At 40.3% G+C, this 27,725-nt stretch overlaps 1 protein-coding gene and 1 long non-coding RNA gene across 8 annotated transcripts in view; one reads left to right on the forward strand and one right to left on the reverse strand.

The window, feature by feature from the left end:
- Nha2 (Na[+]/H[+] hydrogen antiporter 2) overlaps positions 1–27,725 on the reverse strand; it is a 164,356-nt gene that overhangs the window by 31,447 nt on the left and 105,184 nt on the right. For 6 of the 7 annotated variants that reach the window (XR_010437805.1, XR_010437803.1, XR_010437808.1 and 3 more), the window contains one exon: positions 8,538–8,630. The gene's annotated coding sequence lies outside the window, so the exon portion shown is untranslated. The remainder of the gene's footprint in view (positions 1–8,537; positions 8,631–27,725) is intronic. The other variant, XR_010437804.1, reaches the window with a different exon arrangement.
- Positions 6,694–8,889, forward strand: LOC135438048 (uncharacterized). The gene is made up of 2 exons (XR_010437811.1): positions 6,694–6,843; positions 8,128–8,889. It is a non-coding gene; the product is annotated as an uncharacterized LOC135438048 (long non-coding RNA).

Consider the following 27,725-nt stretch of genomic DNA (forward strand, 5'->3'; position numbering starts at 1 on the left):
AGCCGATTGCACAAATTGAATTAAAAGACAATGAGAAGCGCGGACGCTTCTGGGGTCGCATCCCAATTTACTTGTAAGCACAAAGCGTGATTTATGTGACTTATGTGCTGGCTTAGCCCAGTCTAGCTTCCAGCAGATTGTTTGCCGAATGCTCGAAAATTATATAATGGACCCTTTCTAAGGATTTATCTAAAAACCAACCCCAAACAGCTTGCGCTTAGAATATGCGTGCAATATGTGAAAAATATCGTTTGTTGACAGCGATGTAAATTACAACGTTGTTTGTTGTTTGTAGAATGAAAGTTTATTCTTTTATTTTGGTTCGAAGTGTTTCCATCTCAAAAATTTTCAAGATATGCCCAATGTTTTCAATTTTATAAACGCAAGAATACAGTAAATCTTTTATATTTGAGATAAAAACTTATTTGGAGACAATAGGCGAATTTATTAATAATCTTTTTTCCCCGATATTCCATCTTACTGTTCAATAAGCTGGCAACATTTTTAAGTGCGTTGTTGCAGCGTATCTGGTAGTCGACTATGCGTTTCACTGTAGCTATTTTACTCATCTTTCATGTGCAAATTTGTTGCTTCAATGGATACGCTGCTTACTCAAGTCTGTGGGCCCTACGTGGCCCGTGGTAATAATTCTAGATTTATGAAAATTGTTTTCCCGTTAATGTTTACTATGTTTTCGACATTTTTATTATTGTTGGTCTTGCTGGTTATTGAAAGTATGGTACATTTGCACGGCTTGCGCACCAAGCCAAAATAAGCAAAGTGAATTGAAATTTACCCCAGCGATTCCTAAAAACGTATGTACCTACCAGTATAGCAACTTTGAAATCAGAAAGAGGTTTAATACAATTGCAAGGACTTAATGGTGGAAAAGGCGAATGGAATGTGTACCCAGCATTTTGGCCAATTTTGGGAGGTAATACGAAACTTTTGCCTAGCCGAGTTGCAAATTGGAAGTTTGATTTTCGTTTCTTAAAAGGGTTGCGCTGTTTGATTAAATTTCTCCGATGCTCACATAAATCTTGCACAAACTGGATTGAGTAGGTTGAGTTTATGAGTGTATGAGTTTATGGCGCGTGTGCAATGGCGAGTTGCCATTGACATTAATGACATGCCTATTTTCTATCTGAAAATGTTGCATTTGCTAGAATTTGTAATGTCTTAGCCTAAGACAGCCAAATACCTATTGATGAATGAGTGAGCGGTCATTCTGATATGAATGGGTTATTGGCTGCCATCAATAATCCATCCCACCCTAGAATTAACATCAAGATGATGCTAATGGAGGCCGTCTCGCTAAGCCGGATTACGCAATAAATCAATTAGGCACATTATGGCTATCAGGAACAGCTTTTGGTTGAGATACATTCAAAAGCATACTTTCCAGATATCGCAAAAATATACGCGAACGTGCAATAACTGACATATTTATCAGAAAACAATATTATGTTGCACACACAATTTTGTACAAATATAATAAGTATATAATTATTGACGGTTACGCAAATCGACTTCAAGATTAAATTAAAATAAAAGCTGAGGCCTAACAATTGTGTTTGCTCATAATTGATGCTCATAATTTTCTATGATTTCTAGGCACGTTGAGCACTCTTGTCCTTAAGGTTGATTCCTAAAAAATGTTTTTGTATTCTTTGCACGTCCAATTGCATCTCTTTTTGTCTGGCCGTATTAATTCTATCACTACACATTAGATAATTGTATTTGTATTTCTTCAGCAATTTTTAAGATAAATTTACAATTTGCGGCTTACACTAGGTCAGAGCATCTCGACTGCTCTTCCGTTTGCAACATTTACACTTTTGATTACCTAAGGTGTGTTTAAAGCTATTAAGTGGTGAAGTCCAGAGCAAGTTACGACCGCAATCTGTTTGCAATGTCAATTGGAAAAGTGAACTACTTACGTCGCCAAGCGAGTCGATTGGACATGCAATCCGCAATTCCGCATTTGCATACATTGAACCATTCAACCATTGTTTCCGCCAGACCATATAGGACAAGGTATGTACATATGTATGTGAATGTGCGACTGAATGTACAGGCTGTTGATGGCTCTACACCGATTCTGCTTACTTAGCTGACCTACCAGGACAACAAATATCGATTTTTTTTATATATTTAAATATATATATATATATATATATTAACTTCTATTTCCGCTGCTTGCGCAAATTTCATATTTGAGGGTAACACTAGCACATGAATTTTGGCCAAGAATGATGTTGCCAGATTCAGATGCCAATCTGAGCACGAGGCCAAACCATGAACAAAAAGCCTAACCTTATGAAAATCCGTTGAGTTTTGACCGAGTTATGGAGTACCATTTACACATGAATATTGACCGTGAATAATGTTGCCAGATTTAGATGCAAAATTTATCTAGAGGCCTAACCATGAACAAAAAGCCTAGATTTCCGTATACTAGATATACCCCGGCCTTGCTCGTGGTACGTATGATATAAATTCTCACAAAGTTCTTCGAAAATGAGTTTGAAACCGATCAGACGGTAAACAAAAAACTTCCATACAACCGTTTTCCGAAAATTTACCACTGTTGCGGGCGAAATAATAAATTTGATTACGAAACGTTACCAAATCTTTGACCCCCATATTTCCATATATATAGAGATAATTCTATACAATACAAACTCAAGCTGGCTGAATTTATTTGATTTTGACTAAATTCAACCGCATAGTCGCCATCTTAAAGTTGGCAAGCTTCTTCCGTTGCAACCCGCACGTTTTCATTCTGCGTTTATATTTATGCAGTTTACGTGTCAGCTGGCTCAGGACAGCTTTTTGTGCTACTGCCGAGCAACTTTGGAAAGGGGGAATAAGCAACAACATTTGTCATATTTGGCATGACGGTAACTACTTCCGTGTGTTGTGCACCTCACCTGTCTGCTGAGTGCATTTTCTTCGATTGCGCACGTCGCCCCAGAAATGTTGATTTCTGGCGACCTGAAAATAAACCGTCAGCTTCGGGAGCTGCAGGTGAAGCAGGTGAAGCAGCCACCAGCAGCCAGTACGCAGCAAATTAAATTTAAACAGCTGAGACGTGCAAAGTCGTTTGACTGCAGAATTTGCCAACGAGGTGAAATTGCCCAGAAAGTTCGTTGCTTAAATTTGTCAATAACCGGCAAGAGAATGCACACATTTGATGTCCAATGAAAGTTTCTATGGTATTTAATAGGTTAAGGCATTAGGCGTCAAACAAAGTTGCACTTTTCATCAGCGACTACTAATAGACGCCATAAATTGTTGGTTACGGTGCCATTCGCTTAGTAAGAGGATATGTTATATGTGGGTTATCAGTTCGCCGATAGCAGCAATTTCCCCGTTCCGAATTATTGCCTACCATCGACCACAGGTATACCGAGACAGATTGTCGACTCGGCAAAGTAGGACTAAGGTGTCACGCTGCAAAGATAAATTAACGGAGCTCTACGAACTTGTTGATGTTGTTGACTATCGCTTGTCATTTATAATCGTCCGGATGCACACGAGTACGAAGCACAAAAATTTAATGTCTATTACCGTCTACTTGTCTTTTAAAATTGATAGGTAGACTGTTAGAATTAGAATCGACCAAAAATATGTCTGCTTCACACTCGCAAGCCACTGCTTTTCGATTACAGGGTAAGAGACAGCAATCTAGGAATCAAGAACTATATTTTTCAAAGTATTGCTACTGCTATAACGCTATGAATACAGTATTTCGCTCAGACCTTATTGTTTTACTAGGTAGATTTCTGGATGAACCCTGGGAAACTGACACGGGCCCAATTTGACTGAAGCAGATGTAATCATCTCAATAAATGCTTGATTAAACATTTAGCGGTGATTATTGTAAAAATCAATCAAATTTATTATTTATTTTAGTTTGCCATGATTGTTTTTATATAAAAGGCACAATGATTGACCTTTTTATATTTTTAATTAATTTTGCTATTTTGTATTTACATGGTTGTCCCCAAATTGTTTACTCATGGTCTGAAGTCGGCTATTTTTCGATCATTCGTTATTTGCCACTGCGTGTCAATTCAATTGCATTCAATTCAATTGAATTCACGATTTCATTGTTTTTGCATTATTTATTTAGCGGTTTATTTCGCTGTGGTCAATTGCAACTGGTATAAAAGGCTCCTACAACAACAGCAGACTTTCGATACCGAACAATAATAATCATTATGACACAACCGCAAAACTCCAATGTCATCCAACAGAGACAGGTTTTTGTTTTGGTCGACCAATCAGAATAACCAGCGGGAAAGTGGTATCAAAAATAATTTTCAATTTAATAAGGAAAAAATAAACAAAATCAAAACGGAGCTTTTGGGAAGCTAATCTCATTCTGAATGCATTCTGAACTACCTAAGAGAGAAAGAGTGAATGAAAATCTTTAATTAGTGGCGAGTTAACTGAGGCGTTTGAGGCACAGAGCATTCAATATTAGCACCAGGCACCTGCCAAAGCACAAGTCATCGCAGCATATAGCCACCGAAATAAACTAAAGTGCTCGGCCCGTGGCCATTCTGCATCTGGTACTTCGCATGGAGCAGCTGGTTTTAGAATTTCGGTGTTTAGCTTTTAGCGCCTAAAACTATGCTTTAGTGGTCAAGTGGAACAAACAATATGAGAAGCAATAGAACGACATGGCCAACACACGCCGGCAGCTGCAACAATAACAAACGAGTCAGAAGACTCTAGTCGAAACTTCGATAAGATACCCTGTATCTAGCTGTAAGTTTCCGTAGCATAATTCTATGAAAGCACGCACAGGGGGAAAATGGGAAGCATTATCGGAGAAATGAAGGAGCTTGGGATGCGTACGATTACCGAGAACCCGCTGTACATTTCTACATATTAAATTTGAGCTTGTCAGTTGAGTCGGCATCATTCTTTATACTAAGGACTTAGGTGCAGGGTATATAAATTGGTCTTGCGCAGACCTCAAAAATGAGGCAACAAACAAGGCTCGTTGGCCCGTACCGGGACCGTTTACAGGGTTAGCAACAGAGCAGGCTTGTACGAAAACAAGCGGCCAGGCGGACTAATGGAGGGCTCACGTCTGGTCATTTGCAACGTAGTTCATGTGCTGGACAATGCTTTTTGCACTCAATGTTGAACGCATTTGTGTACATGTGTGGATGAGTCAGTGTAGGAAAGAGCGAGAGTGTGTGTTGGTGTGGAATGCCAGACTGCACTAATATGAGCATGACTAAAGCTTTAATATGAGATGAATAATAATAAAACATATTATATTGAGTTGAGGCTTAAAAACAAAAAAATAGTCAACCATAAAAATTCTCGGTGTTCTCGTATTTGGTCTGTTTGCGAAGGCATGCAAATTTTGAAATCGATTCCAGAAATTAAAATATCTTAAATGCAAATAATAAAATATCCCGATGCAGATAGGTTTAAAAGGAAGGCAAGAAATGAATATTGCCGCTCAAAAAGTTTTCAAGCAAATGTATTTATGCAAGTGTCAACTGAGCAAACTGCAGTTTGCAAATACTCGTATGCCATCCACATTTACTTTAGCCCTCTCATCTCACAGCTTAGTTGCCGTTTCAAATTATTGGTTTCAATTCACTTAGCTAGTACAAATGCTACCTGTGGCGATAAAGTAATCGGAGGTGGCTATAGCTTTAATTTTACTCCATTGATGTTCTTTGGGACTCATAAAAAGATAATTTAGAACTAATTGACTTGGTCTCGTCGGACATTTAATTTGAAGAACAAACTCAGAAAAGGAAAGTCAAAGCCTACGTAGAATGCAGGAAGGCCAATTTAAAAAGCCATATGAGGCACGTGCCCGACCGCCCGCCGTTGGCCAGCAGCGTTCCATTTCCGGTTTGTCTACTGGCGTGTTAATTGCATTTGCGTGTTGCAGACGCTTTGGCCGGCTGTTAGCAGAAGAGTTTTGTTTTTGGGGGTCAGCTGGCAAACAACATAGTAAAAGCCAATTGAGAGCTAGCAAAGCGACAGTCACTGACTGAAGTGACTTCCGCTTATTCGGCATTTGGCATTTGTATGGTCGGTCGGTCACAGAGGGGCGGTCTGCCAAGCAGAAGTCCCATGTACTCGGTTTAGCAGACTCTGATTGTGCCTGTGCCTTGTGCTCTGCTTTGTCTGCAGCTGAGCTCATTGCATTTGGATTTGTGCACTGCCTACCAGCTGCTGTCTCTTCCGGCCATTGGCCTGGGCCTTATGCGTATGCGACATCACTCTTACGATGCCTCGTTCTCGTAATTACCTTCCAAATAGCGTCAATCTAGAAACTAATGAAAGCCTTAAGTGTATGTGTAATGGTGTAATAATACCTCTAAGGCAGATGTCTACTCTCACCAGCTTTCAGCAACAATGTACGCATCATCACAAGGCTCTGGCCTGTTTCGTTGTCCTTGTCTGCCTATCCGTGTCGTTAGCTGCAACTGCATAGTTTGTTTTGTAACCCAATGACCTTACTAGACATGGTCGAGTTTGCAAGCTGACGAACTTATTTAGTAATTAGTGCAGCAAAGGGTTGAGTTTCACTTTTTAGCTAGCAATCTGGTATTAAGTGTCAAATTTATCTAACATAAATTTTGCAATCAAAAATCAATCTAAGGAGCGGCATATTAAATGTTAGCAATTCTCGTATTATTATCGTTTGCTTTAATGACTTTTTTGAAAGTGGCGCACACATTTGCACATGTACTGGCATTGATCTGATAAATTCAATTGAAATTGCCTCATTGATGTTAAATTGAAATAGCTTTTAATACCGTCTAATAAATAAATCACCAGATGAAAGATAAGTATGTAAGTACATTTATGTTCACTATCCTCTTTCAGCAAATGCCTGGCAAGTGACTTCAATTAGGAATTTATGGCTTTTCAATGTTTAAATATACCAGCCGTGGCTATTGTGGATCGGCTACACTTTGTCTCTGAAGCTCTCGTTTTGTTGCAATTTGTTTTAGTTTCCGTTTTTTGCCAGCGACTTTTGATATCACACACGCCACTTACATACACTGTCGGGATACGCACACAATGTCTCATTGATTGTCTGGCGTTGCCATGCTCATCTTTGAGTTTTGCCATAGCAAAGCCATCACTTCGCCAATTGCGACCATTCATTTCGTCTGTCCTTTGCACATAGGCAGAAGGGAAACAATGCGTGACTCACCTTCGGTGTGGTACAAGTCTTTAAAGGTTAAATACCCAACTTGCTGGTAACAAGGTGACTGGCAAAGATTTTCTCGAAATAATGTTTACTGGTAATGAGTGTGAATTTGGGGCCAACGACGATGATCGAAGGCGATAATATTCCGTTCACGTATCATAAAATATATATGTAGATATAACGCGGAAAGCTTGTGACGGAAGCCTGTGCGTTACGCAACCGCAGACCTGCATTCATTCCAATTTCTGCCTGTTTAGCTGTCGATCTGGCTTTCCGGTAATACGGCAGAAAATTATGTTAATCAGCTGAAAAGCCAAAATCCGATATACCAACGCTTTATGTACCGCAGGTAGCGTGCAATGCCGCTGTCATTTTATGTTAATCATACGCCACGTTGGGCGATAATAACGCGCCAAACAAGCAAACAAAATGAAATACGCGTGTCGCATGCGTAATAAATTTTATCAGTACCGCTAACGCAGTGTTGGAATAGACATCAACCAAAAAGTTGGTGTGGAGTTGAGTTCTGTTTAGCATTTGAATTGGCTTTAGAGTTGCAATTGGCAGTTGGAATGGCTTTGGCTAAAGAAGCGCACAAGCCATTCATTGATTAGTGAAACACTTTGCCAACTTGGATTAATATTTGAGGTGCGTAGATATCTGGGCTTCAATGGAAATCATCATGATTGCTTGTGCAATTTCTTGTGACATCAAATTGTATTATATTTGAATTTTGCTTGTATTTTTATTTCTACAAGATTTTAATTGCGAGCTCCGCGCATAGATGCAGCACACACTGCATATATAGACAATTTGAAAGCAACATAAATTTACGTAAACTGTATCCCAGAAGTCGCATGTCACACACATTTAAACATTATGTAAATTTATATACCCACGCTTACTCACACATGCCAAAGCAATGACTATGAAAATGGAAGCGACAGAGCGTTACTTAAGACGGAAGCCGACAGCAGGCACACATTTGAGTAACAAGTACGAGCCTCGAGTCTATGCGTGTACAAACGTGAAAGAAGGGGAATTCAGCTTAGCGACAGTCATGGGAATTTCAAGCACATTTCGCTAATTCTCAGCCCCCTGATACACTCATGCAGATGAAGATGCTGCGCATATTGCGAGTAGGAAATGGGTATGCGGGTAACAGGAAGCTGCCACTGGCCCCGGCGATCAGTTGTCACAGATATTCATTGTAGCAGCCGGGACCATTCCCAGCGCATATAAATATTCGCACTTGGTGACATTTGGCTGATAAATCTCTGCCGGATTTAGCGGAAACAATGGCAGTGTGTGCTGCTGAATCTGGACTTACCTTACTTAGTCTTTGTTCACCTGTTTGGATGAGCATTCGCATGTGAATCGTAAGCAGCTGCCGCTAAATGTCCTTGATCATTTAGCCGTGTACCTTGAGAAGAGAAATGGAATTAAATAACTTAAATTCGAACCAAAACGAGGGTCTAGAGAAGGCCCGAGCAAGAGAAAACTCGGTAAATTACTTAAAAGGGTTTGAATCTAAGGGTTTTGTGTATCCACAGGTCAACTTGCCAACTACTGAAATTAATAATAAATAAAGGTATACAAAAGGGTCTACATCAGCTGCCGTGTTTCTAACAATATTTCTATGAGCTGCCATTTTTTAAATCAAATAAACTTTTCAAAGGTAACTGTCTTCTGTTTGATTATGCAATATTCATACAGTCAAAACATATAAAACCACGCCATAAATGTAATAATCAGAAGTGACCCTGTGGCTACTTATGAAGGACCCTAGTCTATTTTGAGAACGTGTAGATGTGTAAATAAACCCAACACTATTTCAATTAAAAACAAGTGACCAACTCATTGACCCATCGGTCGCCCATTTTTCAACTCAGACCACGGTACCTTTAGTTGAGCTCTGTCAAGTGGACCATGTGCCAGCACTAACCCAGTTCTGTGACAGGCAGGCGTCCAGTAGGTCAAATGTTGCTTACACGCACGTGAGCTTATTTGTGAACTATGCCGCAGTGGAAATAGGGGAAAGGGGAGAATCCTGCAAAAGCCCAGTGGAGCATGATAATATTTAAGTCGCTATTGCATTCGAAATTGATGAATTCTTAGAGTAGGCTTTTTCTGAGTTTGCCTTTAACTTTATTATGCTTAAGCCAAAACAAAAAAAAATGAAGTAAAATTGTCAGGACTGCATAGTTTTAAATATTTTCCATTAGTGCGAAGCGCTGGACAATTTTCATAGCAACAGGATAAACGAGGGAAAGCTTGCTTCGCTTATTTAATAATTGCATATTTATCAGTAATTTGATTGGAATTGTAGTGCGCTTGGCACAAACAGAATTCTTCGTCCTCAGTCGTCTGAACTATTATATGTAAATCATTTGATATAAGCTTGTTAACAACTAACAGCGGAAAATTAATATTCTCAGCTTCTCTCATACTTATGCGCACAAGGATATGCACACGAGCTTCACTGAATTAGGATTAATACTACCACCCCGTGACGTCACTTGCCAGCGTCTTATCGAAGTGCTTCATCAATGTACAACACGGCGTATGCGTGTTACACAGCCGTATAATTTGCCATGACATGCCATTAAAACATATTTTAATGCACTTCAACCTCCACTACAGGCCCTTCACACAACGACCTTCGGAATTACATATGTGCGTAGAGTGGAAATCGGTGCAGCGTGCTCATTAGTCGATTTGCATTTCAATTAATTTAGCTTAATTGGATTAATGAGATACTTGCTTTTTGGGGGCAGATTTACTATCCATCGTTGTTATTGCTGTTATTTTATTAAAATTTGCATATATCAATTTCATAGACATGTGTTCGCATTTAATTGGAAAGGTTTGCTGATTTGCCGATAAGGGTTCGCTCTAATTGAACAAATACGCAAATTAGCCCAGTAGGGGACATAGATGCGGGTCGGCTAGTGGCTGCAAATTAAACTACGTGTGGTTAAGAAACCATAGCATTCATGGTGATAAGTGGGTGGTAGAGGATAGTGAGTAAATTCAATATATGGTTGTTTGTTAATTAGTTAGGCAACGATTATGGGACATATAAACCCAAATTCTAAACTTAGACTCAAATAACAGTTGAACATGTGCTTGGGTCATTTTATCAACAGAAAACAGCGCAAGGAACTTACCCAAGAGTTATTCGTGCAGAAGTCGTAGTTTTTAGTGAAGCACTCACAGACATTTCAATTTATTGCAGTTCTTGTTGCAAAAGCCTTCAGCGAAAAAATGTATTCGTTGTCAAGTGGCTAAACGAACGTCTAAGAAGCTCTGCTTTCTGCGCACTTTTCAAGAATAATAAACTTGCAAACTCAGATGACATCAGAAAAACATTTTACAATTACATATCGTCTTTGCGCAGTAGGATGTTAATGTTAGAAAACTTGTGCATCACAAACCTATCTTCGACTAAAGTCTATTTAATTGTGAATGAATTTTTGGTTTTACAGAGCTTGCACTTTCGCTGTGCCTTTCATCATGGCAACAATATAAACACACACACGTATACACATATATGGACATATAAGTGCATACATATATGTTTTCGATATACAAACACATTCATATGTAAATACTTTTCAGCTTGTTTGGCGCTTAACAGTCTTAAAATTTGATTTGCTATAAACATTATTTTAAAAAAATATGTGTGCTTATAACTTTTGTAGGGCCTCTGATGTTCGTCACAATTGCGAAACATGTTGGTATTTCCGTTTTAAGAATTTTTTGTTTCATTGCACTCACTTCCGCTGCTACGCATACAAGATTCTTACAAACGTATACTTGTCTTATATAAGAAAATTAGACGGCGTATTTACTAAAAGTAATCGCTAAATAAAATATAATATGCTGCTTATGAAATGGATTAAGTGTCTCTCATATAATTGCATTATACGCTAAGTTTGCCGCATTTTCCCCTATAATGTTAAGCAATAAATAGAAAAAGAAGCAGAGAAATTAAAAGTTGCAAAACATTAAACAATGCAAAAGTTTGCTTATATTGTCTTTCCCTTATAGTGAAGCTTACTGCATGTTCAACCTTACAGGTATTGCCGCTTACAACTTTTTCAATACGTGTTTCAGCGATTTTGGAAATTTCGTTCGCAACAGTGGTAAATTTGCGGAACAGGGTTCGATCATCATCATTATCAGAGATCCCTGTGAAACATCATTTGAGACACGCTCAAAGGTTAAATTGGCGATGTTTCAGGTGTAAGCTAATTTTCAAAGATCTTTAGGATAATTCATTTAAGACGTGTTTCACAACATGTTTTGCAAAATGTAAGCTTCATCGATAGAAAATGTCGGTCAAAAATTGTTTGCGGTAATTTCTAAGTTTCGTCCCAGCGGAAAGTCCCCCCCCAAAATTACATAATTGATTCCAACTTTTAGCTCTTAATACGATGGACTTTAAACATATATTCAAGTAGAGGTGGAGTTTAAGATAGAGCGGATATATTTAAAATTTTCATTGAATTAAAAAGTTATATTTTAAATTGTAAGCACAAAACTAGCCGGGGCTTACCCGCTAGTATGTATACAGAAAAGTTTTTATGACTGGATAACTGAACGACTGACTGAAAGGCGTCCAACGAACAGCAGAAGACGTCAAACCAACAAAGCTAAAATTATTACTTAAATTAAGTAAAATAATTTCGGTAGCACTTACATTATTTTAAAATCCGGCGATGTATCAACTACACCCAACTTCTACACCGATACGCTGTTTAGGTCCAAAGTTGGCTGTCGCCAGTGCGAAAAGCCATTAACTGCCCAACAAGCAGCTTAAACTTCAACTTCCAACAGTTGAGCGCATAAAAATAAAACGTTTCCCATGAGAAATGCGGCATAGAAAAGGTTTCTTGCGCAACATGCAACTGTTAAATGGCTGATAACTTCAATAGTTCTAATGAGGAAGCAAAAAGCGACATTGAAATATTTGACGACAAACACTCAGAGTTGCTTTTGATGGTGTTGATAGTGTAAACGCTGGCATGGTAAAAAGTACATAGAAGCGACGTTTCATGAGAAGACAAAGTTTTTTGGGACAGTCGCGATTGTTTTTGGGGCGATGGTAGAGTTTATTTTTGGGGGCATGTTTACGGATATTAAATACTTTTTAATTAGTTTCGCACACACAAAGTAAAAATATTTAATTAGAGCACAGCCATTTACCCCTTGGACTGACTATGTGTGGGTCATATGCAGTTAAGCAGCATATAAATCAGTGCACAAATGTGAGCCACAGCAAGACTCTTCAATATGCGTCAATGCGGGCGGTAGTCTCTCAATAAATTGCATAGAAACACAACCTAACTTTTAGCGGAAAGCCAAAAACTTTTTCAATTTGATAGCAAGCACAAAATGGGCTTTGCACTGGAGTGCTCAACGGCAAGATACCCTACACCCATGCACACATGTACAGATGCAATGCTTATACGGATATTATGAATATTATAAAAGGATTTTTGTAAGATAACTTTGGCATAATATATTGCACACTGCAATAGTTAGTCCCTATACACCATTTCTATAGGGTATAGGGCGCATGAAAGCAACCAACATTAACCATCAAAAAGCAATAGCTTCCATGTGTGTGCTTCAGTGTGTGAAAGTGCGCTTTAATTTGCTGGTAAATTGCGCTCAAAATCCAAATGCTATCCAGACAAATACACAGCCATAAATTGGCCGCGCCAACGCGGCGTATGTAGGGAGCCCCAGCCGCCCCTTGCAAAGTTAGCTAAAATATATTTTACATCCTCTTTTTGGTCTTTTTTAAATAAGCATCGTCAGAATTTTGCCCCACTATTGCCCCTAAGTGGTCTCGCCTTCCTGCCGGACTGCCTACAGTTCTTTTTAACTTGTTGGCTTATAACCATATGTGCATGCATATTCCTAATTGTCCGTTAGTAAATTAGTTAGACTCGACGCGAGTACACACTTGTAGAACTTTGAAAGGCAAACGGGTAACTATTCATTAAAAAACTTCAGTTAAAGTGGATCGCCTGCATGGTAAAATAATAATTTTGAGTAGATACTGATACACCTGTTCTATATAAGGCTAAGGGGATTTGAAGAAGTTATATTTTAAAGTCTTACCGGCCATCAATTCTTAAATATATATTATTAATTTATATTATGGGCTCACTTATTAAGGTTGAAGGTTTCATATGGATTGGGCAAAACTCTATGCTGATTAAGGTGCGATGCGCAAAACGCAATTGAAAGTCCGGCTGCCGGCTCCTGGCGATTGTTGGACAGCTTATTCTTAAAGAATTCCAGATGTTTGAAAACTATGCGAAGCTTGAAAGGTACAAAGTGCCGTGAACAGGTTTGTCCCACGCCCCCATTTTATATACATATATATTTGCAATTTGCTGTGCATGCGTTTAATGAGCTGCAGTGAGGCAGTGGCTCTGACATTTTGCGGGCAGGTTGGTAAATGGTAAAAGTACTACATACAAACGATAACGGAAGCGAGGGGCACTTGAAGAGACCAGAGCGAGAAGAACAATGTACAGATAAGCGAGGGACAACACTCAAGACGGCCGCACCGAGGGAGCTGGGAAAATGGGTAAGCGAAACCAACAAATATGCCGGCGAAAATGCGAGGAAAGTGTGTAAATGACACTGAGCAATTTACAATAATTGCAAGCAGTGTCAGAAGGCAAGGAAAGGGCAATGGAAGCGTCCATCCTTAAAGTATTTAAACGCTCAGTTCATAAAAGTAGGCAGAATAAAGTTAAATAGTCAGAGCAGAGCAGAAGATTGGAAGAAATCTTATTAAAACTTACAGCTGTAATAAATAAAATAAATTTATTCCATTATGTTAACCAAACACGATTTACAGATTATAAAGATGATTTATAATCAGAACCAAACACCGTAATCCACTTGTATAAACAGGCAAAGGCAGCGCCTCCGCCTCCGCCACCGACGACAACAACTAGGAACAAACATGAAGAATATCGAAGCCACAAGTCCGCCTGGTCGAGCCAGTAAATCTCGCCAGACGAGCTGCAGTCAGCGCCACCTGGCCTTGGCCGGCACGTTTGGGGACGGAGCGGAGTGGCTTATGAAAACTGAATCGATTTCAATATTTACACAGCGGCGGCAGTAGCAAGAAACCAACCTGGGGAGCAATGGCAACCAAGTCGCAGTCGCTGTCCCGTACTCCTTGCCAGTCGGCGTCAATCGAGCGAAAGGCGGAGCACGGAAGCGGAAGTGTATAATTTAAAATTGACCTCAATGTGCCACCTATAAAAAAATGGGGTAGCCGTTAAAAATGTGAAAAATATGATAAGCAGCAACATTTATTTCGAGGTCGCTTCTCACTTTAATAAGCTACGCCGTCTAATAACGAATAGAGTCGGAACAAATTGCGAAACAAATGGCATTTGTACTTCTGTACACTAAGTGACACTTGAAGAGCTGTACAGCTTTTAATTCAATCCCAATATGCCTGTAGACCAGGTGTACAGCGTGTGTGTGCCAAAAAGGTCATTCACAATAATGACTTTGGTTATCTGCAGTTTTACGTGCATCGTCTGCGTGGGGGGATGAAGCTAATGCGAGAACGCACATACTTACTTATGTGACAGCCGCCTGCATCAGGTTTCACCGGCTGACTGCGGCAGCTCAGTACGACTCAGCTGAGATTGAAACGGGGTTTTCTGGGGATTTTGGTGACACACACACACAGAGAGATGCACACATGCACACAGATGTTGGCATGGCACTGAAAAGCGCATGCTATTTGCATATCATTACTCCGTGCGGGTCCATTTGTGTATGTTTGGTTACCTGTCTGTACGTCTGATGCGGTGTGTGAGGTGAGGTGTGTGCACTGATTTCCGCGCCATCAAATCGAAACACTCGATAAATCAGTTTGACAAATACACAAATCGATCAAGTCGCAATTATTTGCAGGTAACTATGTCAGCTTAACTTTGAAGATGGTCGAAAAAATGACGTTAACTATATGAAAGTTAAGACTGTTGTTAATTTAGGTAATGTCAAAAATCTCTATACAGTCAATTAGCAATTTTTAGGCAAATAATTTAGCACCTATCAATACAAAATTTGTCGTCCCTCAGCAGCTGGCCGCTAGTCCTTAGGTTTGGCTTCTTACTATACGGTTGTCTGCTCTTTGCTACTTGTGACTTAATTAACTCGTTAACATAATCTTAATACTTCATCAACTGTTCAACAAGTTAACCTTACAACATGTACATCCAACTATGTGTGTTTAGTTAACATCATATGTCGTTCTTGCTGTTGGGAAGACACAGACATGACTTGGCAGCATGTTGCGTGCAGTATGTGGGCCGCAGTAAGTTATGCTTCGGAAATGGCGGTCGTGTAACCATGTAATTATTGAATTTCCAGCCAAATAAATTAATTGATTTTGTGTCATATCTGCATCTCAGATCTTTATTCTAGTCAACACGCGACATAATTAATGGGGTTAAGCTAACCGTCGACAAAGAGCTGAGCTTGGGCATCCTGAAATCCCGTACAAAATAAGGACAATAGACATGTTGAATTGAGATAACAATGCATTATTTTACTAGTGTAATTTGTCAACAAATCATTTCTATATTTGCTAATAACTTAATTTCAATTTTGTTCATCAGCTCATATCATATGTTCTAAGATATGACTAATACTTATTAAAGATGGCAAGAGCAATAAATCAAGAGTAAGCAAATTAAAACTCAAGAATATCAAAGCATGTAAACGAGAGGCCAAAAGTGAAGAAACTCAGCTAATAAAAATTGTGTAATCTACATAAAAACGTGCGCTCGATGGAATTAGTGGGGGAGTGACTTATGGAGGTTAAAATGAAAAATACAAAATATTTGCATGGATACACTAGCCAGGTGAGCAGGCAAGAAAGAATGTGGACGCGACAACAGCTTGTTGGATACAATTATGGGAGCTTGAGATTGAAACTTGAAGCGGCGCTCTGTCCGCGATGATGAAGTTGCCACTTAGCCACTAAGGGCAACAGCAACAACAACAGCTAAGCAACAGCAAGTGCCACATTAACAAGCAGCAACAGCAGCAAAAACTTGGGACTTTTTATTACCCTCTTGAGAGGAGAGCTCCACGTGCTGATGTTGGTGAGGGGCGGCACCCTGTTGTAGGAGCCAAAGTTCCACAGCGATTAAATTTAATTTCTGCGTGGGTGTTGAATCTTTGAACGGGTAGCCGATGTCGTGGGTATTACTGGCTGCAGCTGCGCTGAAGTCCGCTTGGCAGTTAAAGTGTCACAAAGGATCAAAGCGACCTGTAACAGCGACAGCGACGTTTATGAAACATTACAAGAATGAAGGGACTTCGCCCGCATACAGTGCGAAAGGTGTACCTGACTACGGAACGAACTGGCAAGTAAGTGCCCAATCTGAATCCTACGCGGCAGGCGCAACCATCTGATTTTGCGAGGGCTACGCAAAAGACAATAAGCACATAAATTGCACACGAACCGCACCCGGCAATGTACGGAGCAATTTACCTACACAAATACATATATACAAGTAGGCAGGCTGCCGGGCTGGTCCGGGCAGCTGGTCTTCTTTTTAACAAACGTAATGAAAACGTAAATCCCTGCGTGGCATTTACAACTCAACGCAGTTTTTTCTTTTCCTCCTTTTTCTCCCACCAATCGCCTGAGATTACCCAGGCTCATGCTCCTTCGTTTTGCGTGGCGTGGCGTGGTTTCACACACACGGACACAAACCTCCTGTTATACTGTGGCCTGCACCTTTACACACTTATATGCTATGTGTATATGTATATGTAAAAATATATATACTCACACAAACAGGTCTATTTGCATTGGGCTGTATTTCGCACCTTTTTCTTTGCATTACAATTCTGCTGAGATCTGTAGGGATACACATCAGTGAGCTCCTTAAATTTATTATGCGCAGTTTGTGGTTCATTGGAAGACCGCATCCTCTGCCTGCCTAGCTGGGTAGCGGAATATTTTTGTTAAGAGGGCGAGCGTTTCAGCGGCCGTAAATGAATTCAAATGTGCTGGAAAACTCAGTCTGGCCATAAAGACACCTGTCGTCACCATTTGTCATAACGGCAACATTTTTCTATGTTCATTTCATACAAAATACACATGCTGGTGCTTTCGAGTAATTCCCATTCTCCGGCATGCGTAAATTGCTGCAACACTCGGTTTGGTGGCCACCAAATGGTCTGCGAACTTTTTCTAATTAGAAAATCACTGCCCCCAGCAACGGTATGATGTGGCTATAGCTGCGCTTCCAAGAACCGCACCTATGCTGTTACGGCATAATTCCGTTATGCCTGCCCACACTCTGTGTGGCAGTTACCATGCAGCGGTAACTGCACCGCTAAACAAAGCCAACCAATTTTCTATGCAACGCGCGGTCCAAGGGGAAGCAAGGGGTGTTTATAATTAGAGATGCTTTTGTGGGGAATCGCAGGAATTGTTGATTTTGATATTTTTGCTCCACAGGTTGCAATGCAATTAGTGAACAAAATGACCAAACGCCGTAGTCGTCGTGTCGTCGTGATGTTGCCCTTAACGACTTGTTAATTAAATAAGTATGTTCGCATATATTTGCATTTGTGTGATACAACTTGTTACTGCGGCCTTGTCGCGGTTATTCCCGCCGACAAACACGCGTCAGCGCCATATTCTCTTAAACATACACAGAAAAGGTGAGAAGGCGGCCAATGTGATTTTTGTTCCAGGCGGCTGTTAAACGAAAAATTGATGTCGCCCCTTGACTTGACATTAACGCGTTAATTGCATTTTCATGTTGATATGTACGGTCAGTCGCATGTGTTAACAAAAGTCGCATTTGATTACAAAAAAAATATGGGACCATCGAGGTATAGATACATTAAGAGCTAATGAGCGACCTTCTATTATTCTCATACACCTCTATGTACACTGGGTTTTACTCTTGAATTTACGTTCCAAATCCCAGATTAACAGCATTCGCCACCGTATCATTAGCTTTCTTGCATCAGCTTCGAAGATGTAATAGATTAGAGATATCAGAGAATCCAACCGCCTAGGACTCGTTTTTTGTGCTTTACTTTCCCGTATTGTAATTACATTTATAATCTAAAATGCCCCAAAGATACTTGTCGTGCTAATGACTGATATGCACACGACATTGTACATGGATCTCTTGGGCGCTTTCTGCCAGCTTTACGACAGTCACTAAAATTGGATATTACGCAACACTGAGCAAAAACATTAACATTTGAAGGGCGCAGAAAGGGACTTTATGATGTAAATAATTTGAATACGAAACTGTATAATTTGGGCAGCTTGGGAAATATTTGAAAACGCAATTTCATAACAATCCGTATCCCAACTTCTATTTTCTCTCTAGGCTAAACTTTATAAATGAAATCTATATATATATATTTGACATATTCTTACATATTCTAGGAATATCATCTAGGAGATTATATATTTATATTTCATCGAACTTCTGTTTGTGATGTGTTACATGAAAACATGAAAGTGATGATGCTCTCGTCACATCGGCACGTGTTAACGCAAATTGTTGTTAGCAAAGTTCGGTTTCGCCATCGGCGTTATAAACACCAAAAGGCTTAAGGGAATTCCAGCGACGTGTTGTTTGGCGTGCTCATTCGATTTGAAATCGTTTCAATTCATTTCGTTTAAATTTAAACGGGTGGTCTGTTTGAATTGTTTGCAGTTGCTCTGCCGATTGCTGGCAGGCATTCCTAGCTACCCCCTGCGATGTCAGCCCGAGCCTGGCATTGGCATGTGTGCGTTTGTGCATGCTCGTTTTTGCCTTGTTTATCTACTAATTACGCACTTTCACGCAGAGTATTCTATCAACAATGAAAAAATGTGATGCTCGCATAAGCTTGATTAACCCCACCCAAAGCTCTCAATTTTCGTTCAATCAATAATACACAGCTTGAAATTTGAAATACCAATTTGCATATGATTTGCATCTCAACGTTCGCATATGTCACAAAAAAATAATCAACATCTCTTGATTGAGCGGGTGGTTCAGCGGCTTATTCTGAGTTTTGAAAGTTTCTTTCACATTATTTGCTTAATATTCTTGTACAAGGACTTCGAATTTAAAGATATCATGATATACATCAATCTGAATTGGATGAATGTGCGCGATGATTAAGGTGAATCAAACCACAGCTAAATTCACTTCTCGTTGCCGGGATAAAGTCGTTGACATTCGTATAAATTTAAATTATTAACAATATGATCCAAAGTGATGCTTATTTAGACAAATTTGCAGATGCTGTCGACCCTCAGAGCGTCGAGTGCATCGGAAAAATGATGTTTGTGAAATGCCCCACATACACCAAGTCGTAAACACACAATATATATATATACTTATATATATTAGATACATATATGTCTTAAGAAGTTCGTGGAAACATTTCAACATCACAACTACTTGTTCCCTCCGTCTGTTATTCCCAACCTTAAATGTACAGTTTGTTATTTATTTCTTCCAGTTACTGCTAATTGAAATAGATGCTGATTGACTTTTATTGCGCTGTTATTATTTGTACTGTAATAAAAAAAAACCGAAAGCAACGATTTGCTGCACTCACAATTGCCCCAAATTAAGAATTTAAAGAACATTTAAAGTGATCGGCAGAAGGAAATATATGGCCACAGAAGCTACTATATATAAATTTTAAGAGCGTGCAAAATTGAAACTGCAAATTGGTAAAAAGGCTGACAAAAGTGTTTCAAAGTGGCAGCATATGTATGTGCTAGCTGAGACCCTGTCAAGGGCTTCTTCCCTCAGAGCTCCCCTAGTGCCATTGTTGTTGCTCTGTTACATGAAGCAATAACAATAAAAGTATTGGCTGGATTTTCCAAATGGTTGCATTTCATAAGATTTTTACTACACATCCCGGTTGACGTCTCTTGTTTCATACGCCACCCACTACACATCAGAAGGGCTGCTACTGTAGTTGATAATGTTGGTGTTGCGATTATTGTCTGTTGCTTTTTTCAACATTTACAGAACAACCCAGCAGTTTAAAGATATTGAAGCTTGTGCGGCGTCCGCTGAGGCGTGGTTGAGAGCTCGCATTCAATCTGTAAATTGCTTTAATCACTGCAGGGGCAGCCAACATACTTGTGCACAGCTCACTGCATTTGCTGCATCCCCTCGCAGTGCGAATCCCGACAGCCGGGAGATGTTGATAAGCTGTGACAAAGTGCGCTAAGATAAGCTCGCGCACGCTTATGAATTTTACCCCAATCGCTCGTTAGTAAGTATTTTATAAACTCTTCTCTTGCTCGGTTTTCAATTGCCGATCGTTTGTTTGCGATAATATCGAATGTCAATGTCAGGTTGGGTTAGCTGCACTACACAGCAGCGACATAGCTCTGGTCTGTGCTGAAGTTACCCTTGTCGATGTCGTTGTCGTTATTCTTAACTGATGCCGGCGCTGTCTACCATTCTGAAGGAGTTGCACTTAATGCACGACAAGCGCGACGTTTTATCAGAGTCGATGGCAACTGTCGAGTGATTTGTAAGCGATTGGTTTGAATTTACTACTCACACACACACACACACAAAAACATTCACATACACATATATATTATACAAGCGGGTACTCTCCCGCCTTGCCCGTGGCAAATTTAAGGATTACAATTTAAAATTATTTTTTTACCCAGTTCCCAACTATTATACATTGAAATCCACGTCTATTTAAAAACATGTTAAGGTCCATCAATTTAAAAATCACAAGTTGCAATTAACGGTTTTCCGCCCATTACGTTTCGGAAAATTGAGAAAATAGTGATTTGAAAATAAAATTGAGGCCAATCGGATGAAACTTACGCCCGTACAACCTTTAACTCGCATTTTCACTGATGAAGCTTGAATGCTGCAAAACTTGTGAAGCACATCTCAAATGATTTTTCATTAAGATCCTTGGAAATGAATTTTCAATCGAAACTTCACCCACCAAATCTGTGACCCCCATTTCCACCAAGGAAAGACAATGGCAATTATCCGAAAAGTATGAAACACCTCAAATGAATTTGAAGAAAGATCTCTGAAAATAATAATGAAGTCGATAGTCAGCAAAAATTTTCATTTAACCGTTTTTAGCGATTCTTACACACTTGCGGATGGAATTTCTCAAAACCTCGTCTTAGCGTGCGAAAGACTTCTCCATCACATAAGCTAACTACAGTTAATGCTTACTAGTTCTTACGGCTTGGGCTGTGCGTTGATCACAAATCAGTCAGTCAGTACAAACAGTCTATAGAGATATCTACACATGCGAAATTACTTTTTATCACAGAGTAATCGACTTATGTCTATCCAATTTTAATCCCATTTTATAGCCGGTTACGTTTTTCGCCAGGCGCAAAGCAATTTAAGTTAATTTTCAGTCGCTTTTATAATTCAAGAACTTTGCAACCCAACTCTTCAGAGTTCAAACCAAACCAAAAAGGCAATCGCTGGTTCAATTTCCATTAACATACACAAGCGACCGACCAATAAAATAAAGAATATATGCAATAGCAGCAGCCACATAAGCAAATGTACTAGACTGCCACGCAGCCTGAATGTTGGCAGTAGAAGAAAGGTGGGGGGCATGGGAGCGGGAGCCAGAGTTTGTATTGACTGTTATTTGTTTTCTAAACTGCCGCCGAAGTTGCGCACAGCAGAACCAAGGTGGGCAGGGGGTAAATGGTGTATCTGCACTTAAGTGTATTGAAAATTATTGCAAAAATATAATTGAATTGCCTCCATGCCCGATTGAGTCAGGTATGAGTCTCATATCGGTCTGTGTATTCCCGAGAGTACGTTGGCTTTCGAAGGTGGATTAGTTTATGTGGCTTACTTTTTATTTTGCTTGTTTGCCATGTCGCCCCGACGTTTGATTTATTTTTAAGGGAAGCTCTTTTCATTCCATTGGCTAATGGGTTGAACGCGAGTTTCATCAGGTATTTTTCTGCTTGCATTGAAAACAGACACTGCAAACACTTTGCGTCTAACATAGGTTGCAGCACAGTTTTTTGCTCTTCACTTTACCCAAAAATCCTAGGCCAATCATCTTATAAAGTTCAACGGTTCATGCACATATTTGGATTGGTCGTGTGTGTGTATTGCATTGCCATTAGCCAGCGATTTGACAGCTTGTTGAGCACCAGCAAAAGATCATCTCAGAGAAGAGCGATCCCCAAGCAGGGAATTTAGCATGTCTAGACTCTATTTTACAACCGCCACCTTCGGTACCCAGTTAGCTTATTTGTGTTGTTTCAACTCAAATAATTTATGACGGTCGAAGTCTTGCACTAGGCGCAACCCGAACGAGGAATCGCTCTCTAAATTACGCGCAAGGGTTGAGGAGCTTAATGGCTTTATGAGCGCTTAGGGGCATTGGCATTGGCAAACGAGGCATTATTATGTTCTAGAAGGCAGCTACCACATATGACTATTTATATATGAGGTGGCGATAAATGAAGCTGTTTAATGAGATGGATAATAGTGTTGCTCTTAGCAACGCTTCCTTTGTAGAGGCTCCCATGGCAGCCGTACCGAACGGCTAGAGATTTATAATTTAATTGTTATGCTTGAATCTCACCCCAGTTTTAATTTCAAAAGCAAAAATCGTTTATTTCATTGCTCATAGCTTCCCTGTAGTTCTGTATGGTGAGTGTTGCTGCTGCTGGCATTCTCCGTGGCCCAACCTCATCAGCTGTTGGCCGTTCCGCTGCGAGCTAGAAATGTCCTGGTCGCGTTTTGTTATCACGCGGTTGCAATCGACGCCCCTCGTTTGTAACTTATACTAATTTGGTTTTTCGCTGGTACAAGTAAGTGCGAGGGTGGGATAAGGATTTCGTGTACATCGAACATTCATCAGGCCTACAGCAGAGGGGTGAGCAGCGGAGCAGCGGGTACCGAACCAACCGACTCATTATTGCTGTTGCTATTTGCTTTAATATTTCAATATTTTGACACACGCACCAAAAGTCATGGCGCCCTTTTGCCCATTTAAAGACCACACCCAGTCATCCCTTGGCTCTATACAGCACCCATTGCAGTCGTTACTTATAGTATCAACGCCAGCCATTCTCCTACCCTTTCGTTACAAACGATTTCGCTCGCATCGACGCGACGCGACGCCGCGGGAGATGTGCCCGGCGTCTGTGTCTGTAGCTTGGCGGCTTGCTGGCCGAAATTAATTTTAAGTAGGTGGACAGCAGTTTGCAGCTATATTTCTTCATGATACTGGCAGAGTTGTTATTTCTGCGAAAAATTATTGCGGTTTCTTTTTCGGCATTTTGGGTTTCTCTGCGCTTTTCGTAATGAATTTTTATTGTGATGGCGCACTTGGATTCGGTCCCTGACTTCTGGCCACCCTCAAAAGCTGCAGCTGAGATCAGAACGCTGCGCTTTATCTTTAGCTGTTGCATATTCATAATCTTTTTCCTGGATACTTCAGAAATTACACATTACTCATTTTTTAATACCTTTTTAAGCTGTCACTCGTTTAAAAAACATTAAAAAATTGTGTTTACCAGCTTGCCACGAAAGTGCTTACGATCCTTTTAAGTTTCTCATAAGATAGATGATAAGCCTCGTTAGGAAGTATCTCCTTATCAAGTATCTTTTACTTTTAGTTTGCAAATTCAATTAAGACACACTTTCCATATTTAAATTGCTAGTCTGTGTATAATAAAATAAATTATCTGTCGAAATCTTTGGCAAAAATAGCTTGAATGATGTAGGACCTCAAATTTATTTGCTTAATCGAGTGTTGTTGAAATAAGTAAAAAGTGCCACCTAAAAGTAGGTTTGTGGTGATTTTTCCTTCTTTCAGGAATCATGCCAAAAATAATAAGTATTTCGGATGTTATAATTGTGAGATTGACGGGTCTAAGCCAGCTAAGCCAGCTGGGCTGCTGATGTTGATCATAGGTACCTTCATCTACTAATTTTCTATGGATAAAACTTACATTTGAAAAATAAAATTGAATAACTCTTGGTACATGCAAACAAATCTAAAAATTAAAAGAAGACTTTTAATTGAGAAACATTAACCAAACATATATTTAAACAATAGTACATTTTGATGCAATTGAAACACAACAGTTTAGAGCCGCCATTGAAATGGCAAGCCCCCACAATCAAGGACAATGTTTTTTTGGTAGGGGTTATGGCTTGGTGTACGGCACGTGCCGCTCATTAAACGCATAACTTGATACTTTCAAAAAGTCAGGACTTGCTGATTGCTGGCGACTGTTACCTTTCAGATTCACATATAACTTGCCAGTTGACAAGCGACAGCGGATCAAGCTCGAGCTCGTCTGTAGCTCAGAAACTCTTGAGAGGGCAAGAAAGTCGGCTGCTGCTGCTTAATTACAGCCGTCGTTTGTCGTCGCTTTTGTTGCGAGTGGCAAATCTGCGGCTAAATGCATATTTCAGGGTTACCAGCCGGTAGACCGGCCAGACCGCAACCCTTCTTCAAAGCACGTCGCACGACTGCGCAGGCTGTGCAAATCACGTTTAGACTTTCAGAGCGCTTGAGCGTAAATTAATTAGGCCAATTAAAGCATCTTAATTGAGCTGGTGGCACAAGGACACCAAAAATCAACAGTACAGACATGCTCTCATTGATGTCTCTTTGTCCTGTTGTTATCCAGGCTAGGCAGTTGATAATCTGGCATTGCTGCTGCCGCCATTTATCTTAACAGCAGCTTCTACATTGTTCAGGGGTAAAAACTACGCTGACTGTTTGTTTCTTTTTTTTTTATGCCATTCATGACACAATTGTGGCTTAATTTTAGTCTAAAGCATAATTGTCGCGACCTTGTTTCTAACCAGTTTTTCGCATTTCAACTGTCTAGAGCTAATTGCTTTAATTGACGGTGAGTTTTGTCGTTCCGACTCTAGTTCTAGGCCAATTCGAATCATTCTTGACTCTTTGAAAAGGGAATGTGCTGACACATCAGTTAAAAATGTAAACTGATTGTTTTAAATACACTTACGTACACTTATATCCCCAGTACTATGGCCACATTCCGCAACATTAGCCACCGGAAGTTCCTCAAGTTTTCACTATCAATATCTAAGGGGCTGTAGTAGTCACAGGCATAACTCGTAAGCAGCAACAACCATGTGAAAGACTTACAAACAAAGTTTGTAAAAGTCAAAGAATCAACTGTAAAGCAAAGCGAAACCCAAAGTGGCAAACAGAATGGGCAGTAGGGAGCCGGAGGAGGGTGATAAGGGAGCAGACAATTCCCCTAAGTCACATAACTTCAACGAAGCATAGGCAACCAAAGGAGTCGTACTGCAATGAAAGGAGTAAATTCTAGAGAATCCTTTAGCCCCAAAAGGCTCACCAAGACACATTTGAGTATCTCTCTTTGTTTGTTTGTATGTGTGTCTGTGTCTGTCTTCTTCCTTTTGGAGGCATTGTTTTTTTTACGCTGTTGCTGCTGCAGTAAAAAAATGGTTAAAGGCAACTTTTCACATTATTTTTGAGCCATTTCGACCTCATTGAAGCGCAACACAAAGCAGCACAAAGTGCCACCAACGTCTCACATAGCAACCGACATAAACTTTAGCCCATCTCTTGCCCCTGAGCATCAGGCGGCAAGGGCTTTAAAAAGCACAACGAAGGAAATCTATTTGTGATTTATACTTTGTGAAGGCGGGATGACCAGTGCTGTTAGTGCTGCTGCTGCTGAAAGGGACCCGCAACCAAAAATTGCGGCTTGAGATTCTATGTCTACTGTGGCTAAAAGGCGGGGAGGACTGCAGGATGGCCGCCGCCGCCGCACGACCGTAAAGTGCAGGACTTGCCTTATATACAAGTTGCCCGCTGCCCCTGCCCTGAGCGTACACCTCTCGATGACGCCTAACGACTTGTGAAGCAATTGAGTTGAAAGCTGAGCTCACTCGGTAAATTCTTTCAGCTACAGCCAGCCGGGCAACGACAGTGAGAGTGAGCTGGCCGGCTGACGACGCCAAGGCGTTCACTTTACGCCGGTTGCGACATGATTGCGTTGCCATTTCTGTTTATGCAACTCAATAAATCAAGTACCCCATCTAAAGGGGGTCTGCAATTGTAACCGTCACCGAAAAAGGACGCCGAGCTGTGTCCGGCCCTGAAAAAAGAAACACGCAATATAGACGCGCCGTAAAAATAGTTAACGGCTGGACGGGAGACCAAATGGCAAATGGACAAACGAAATGGAAACTGAAACTGATTTCACGCCATGCGAATATCAATTTCAAATTTGCCAAGCAAAAAGCAACAAAAAGTGCCCCATTGCCCTGGAACACCACGACAAGGTAGATTCCCCCCCGATTCTCGCAGTGTGTGCCACACTTCAGCGCACAGCTTGAGCCAGAAAGGGTAAGGGTTGCAGTACTCAACTTACTGGGTTCTTGTTCCGTTCTGTTCTGTGCCGTTCTGTTCTGCTTGTTGTTATTTGTCTGCCCTGCCGCGTTCTGGCTGTTTATAACGCGGCTAGCCACGCGTCTAATGAAGTGCTGATTGTAGTACAACCGACCCTCGAGCTTGTTAAGGGCTCTCACTTAAAAAAAAAAACCAAATGAATAGTACCAACATAAATACTGGCCAACAGGCGAGACAACTAGCTGCAACACTTTGGTTGACCTTTCAATAAGATTCAAATAAGTGCTTCTGATACTGAAAGCTGTTGCGGCTTCCGCTTGCATTTGTTGTCTTAAGCGCCGCATGACGCTAGTCACGTGGCCGCACCATATCGAACTTGGGTGGAACTACGGACCCTTATAAGGCAGCACTTGGGATGGTTAAAACTCTAATCCAATTCACTTATATACAGACATATGTATGTATGTATTGAATAGTTGTTTGGCACGCGGCGTGCACTCATATATCTTACTGTCTCAATGGCGAATTGTCGCCTGCGTCGCCCGCTTTCCGTTTTGATTATATTTTTTTCCAGTTGCATGGAACGTAATCTGTTTCTCATAAATTCAAATCAGTATATGCTATATAGATACACTGTAACCTTATTGTCTGTTAGATTTATGTGTCTGTTGCGAGGATAGACAAAAATATGAACAGTTGATTCGGATTTTTCTTCTTCGCCTTTGCGTAGCTTGCACTTTTTCGGCCACCCGTACAGGAAGTTGCCTTAAAACTTTGTCTGCGCCAGTCTGGACCAATCCATGAGGAGCTAGACAAGACTGAACGACTGAACAGACGAGACTGTTGCCAACAGTTTTGCTATCCTTGTACTCGAACGCATTCAAAATCATCGTTATTCTGATTCTGATTCATTCAGATTTATGCTTTGTTGGCAGCTCTCCAAAGTTAATTACAAAGCGACGCTTTGAGGTGTCCAAAATAGCAGAAAATTGATAAACAAAGAAAAAAAAATAAGGCGTGTCTTGTTCACCAGGGATGGAAACGTAGGCAAGAAAATCGACACTTCCAAAGCTTG

Source organism: Drosophila montana, unplaced genomic scaffold (genome assembly GCF_035044405.1).
Source record: "Drosophila montana isolate Dmon_TW-CO22-7 unplaced genomic scaffold, ASM3504440v1 contig_3835_1, whole genome shotgun sequence".
Lineage (NCBI taxonomy): Eukaryota > Metazoa > Arthropoda > Insecta > Diptera > Drosophilidae > Drosophila > Drosophila montana.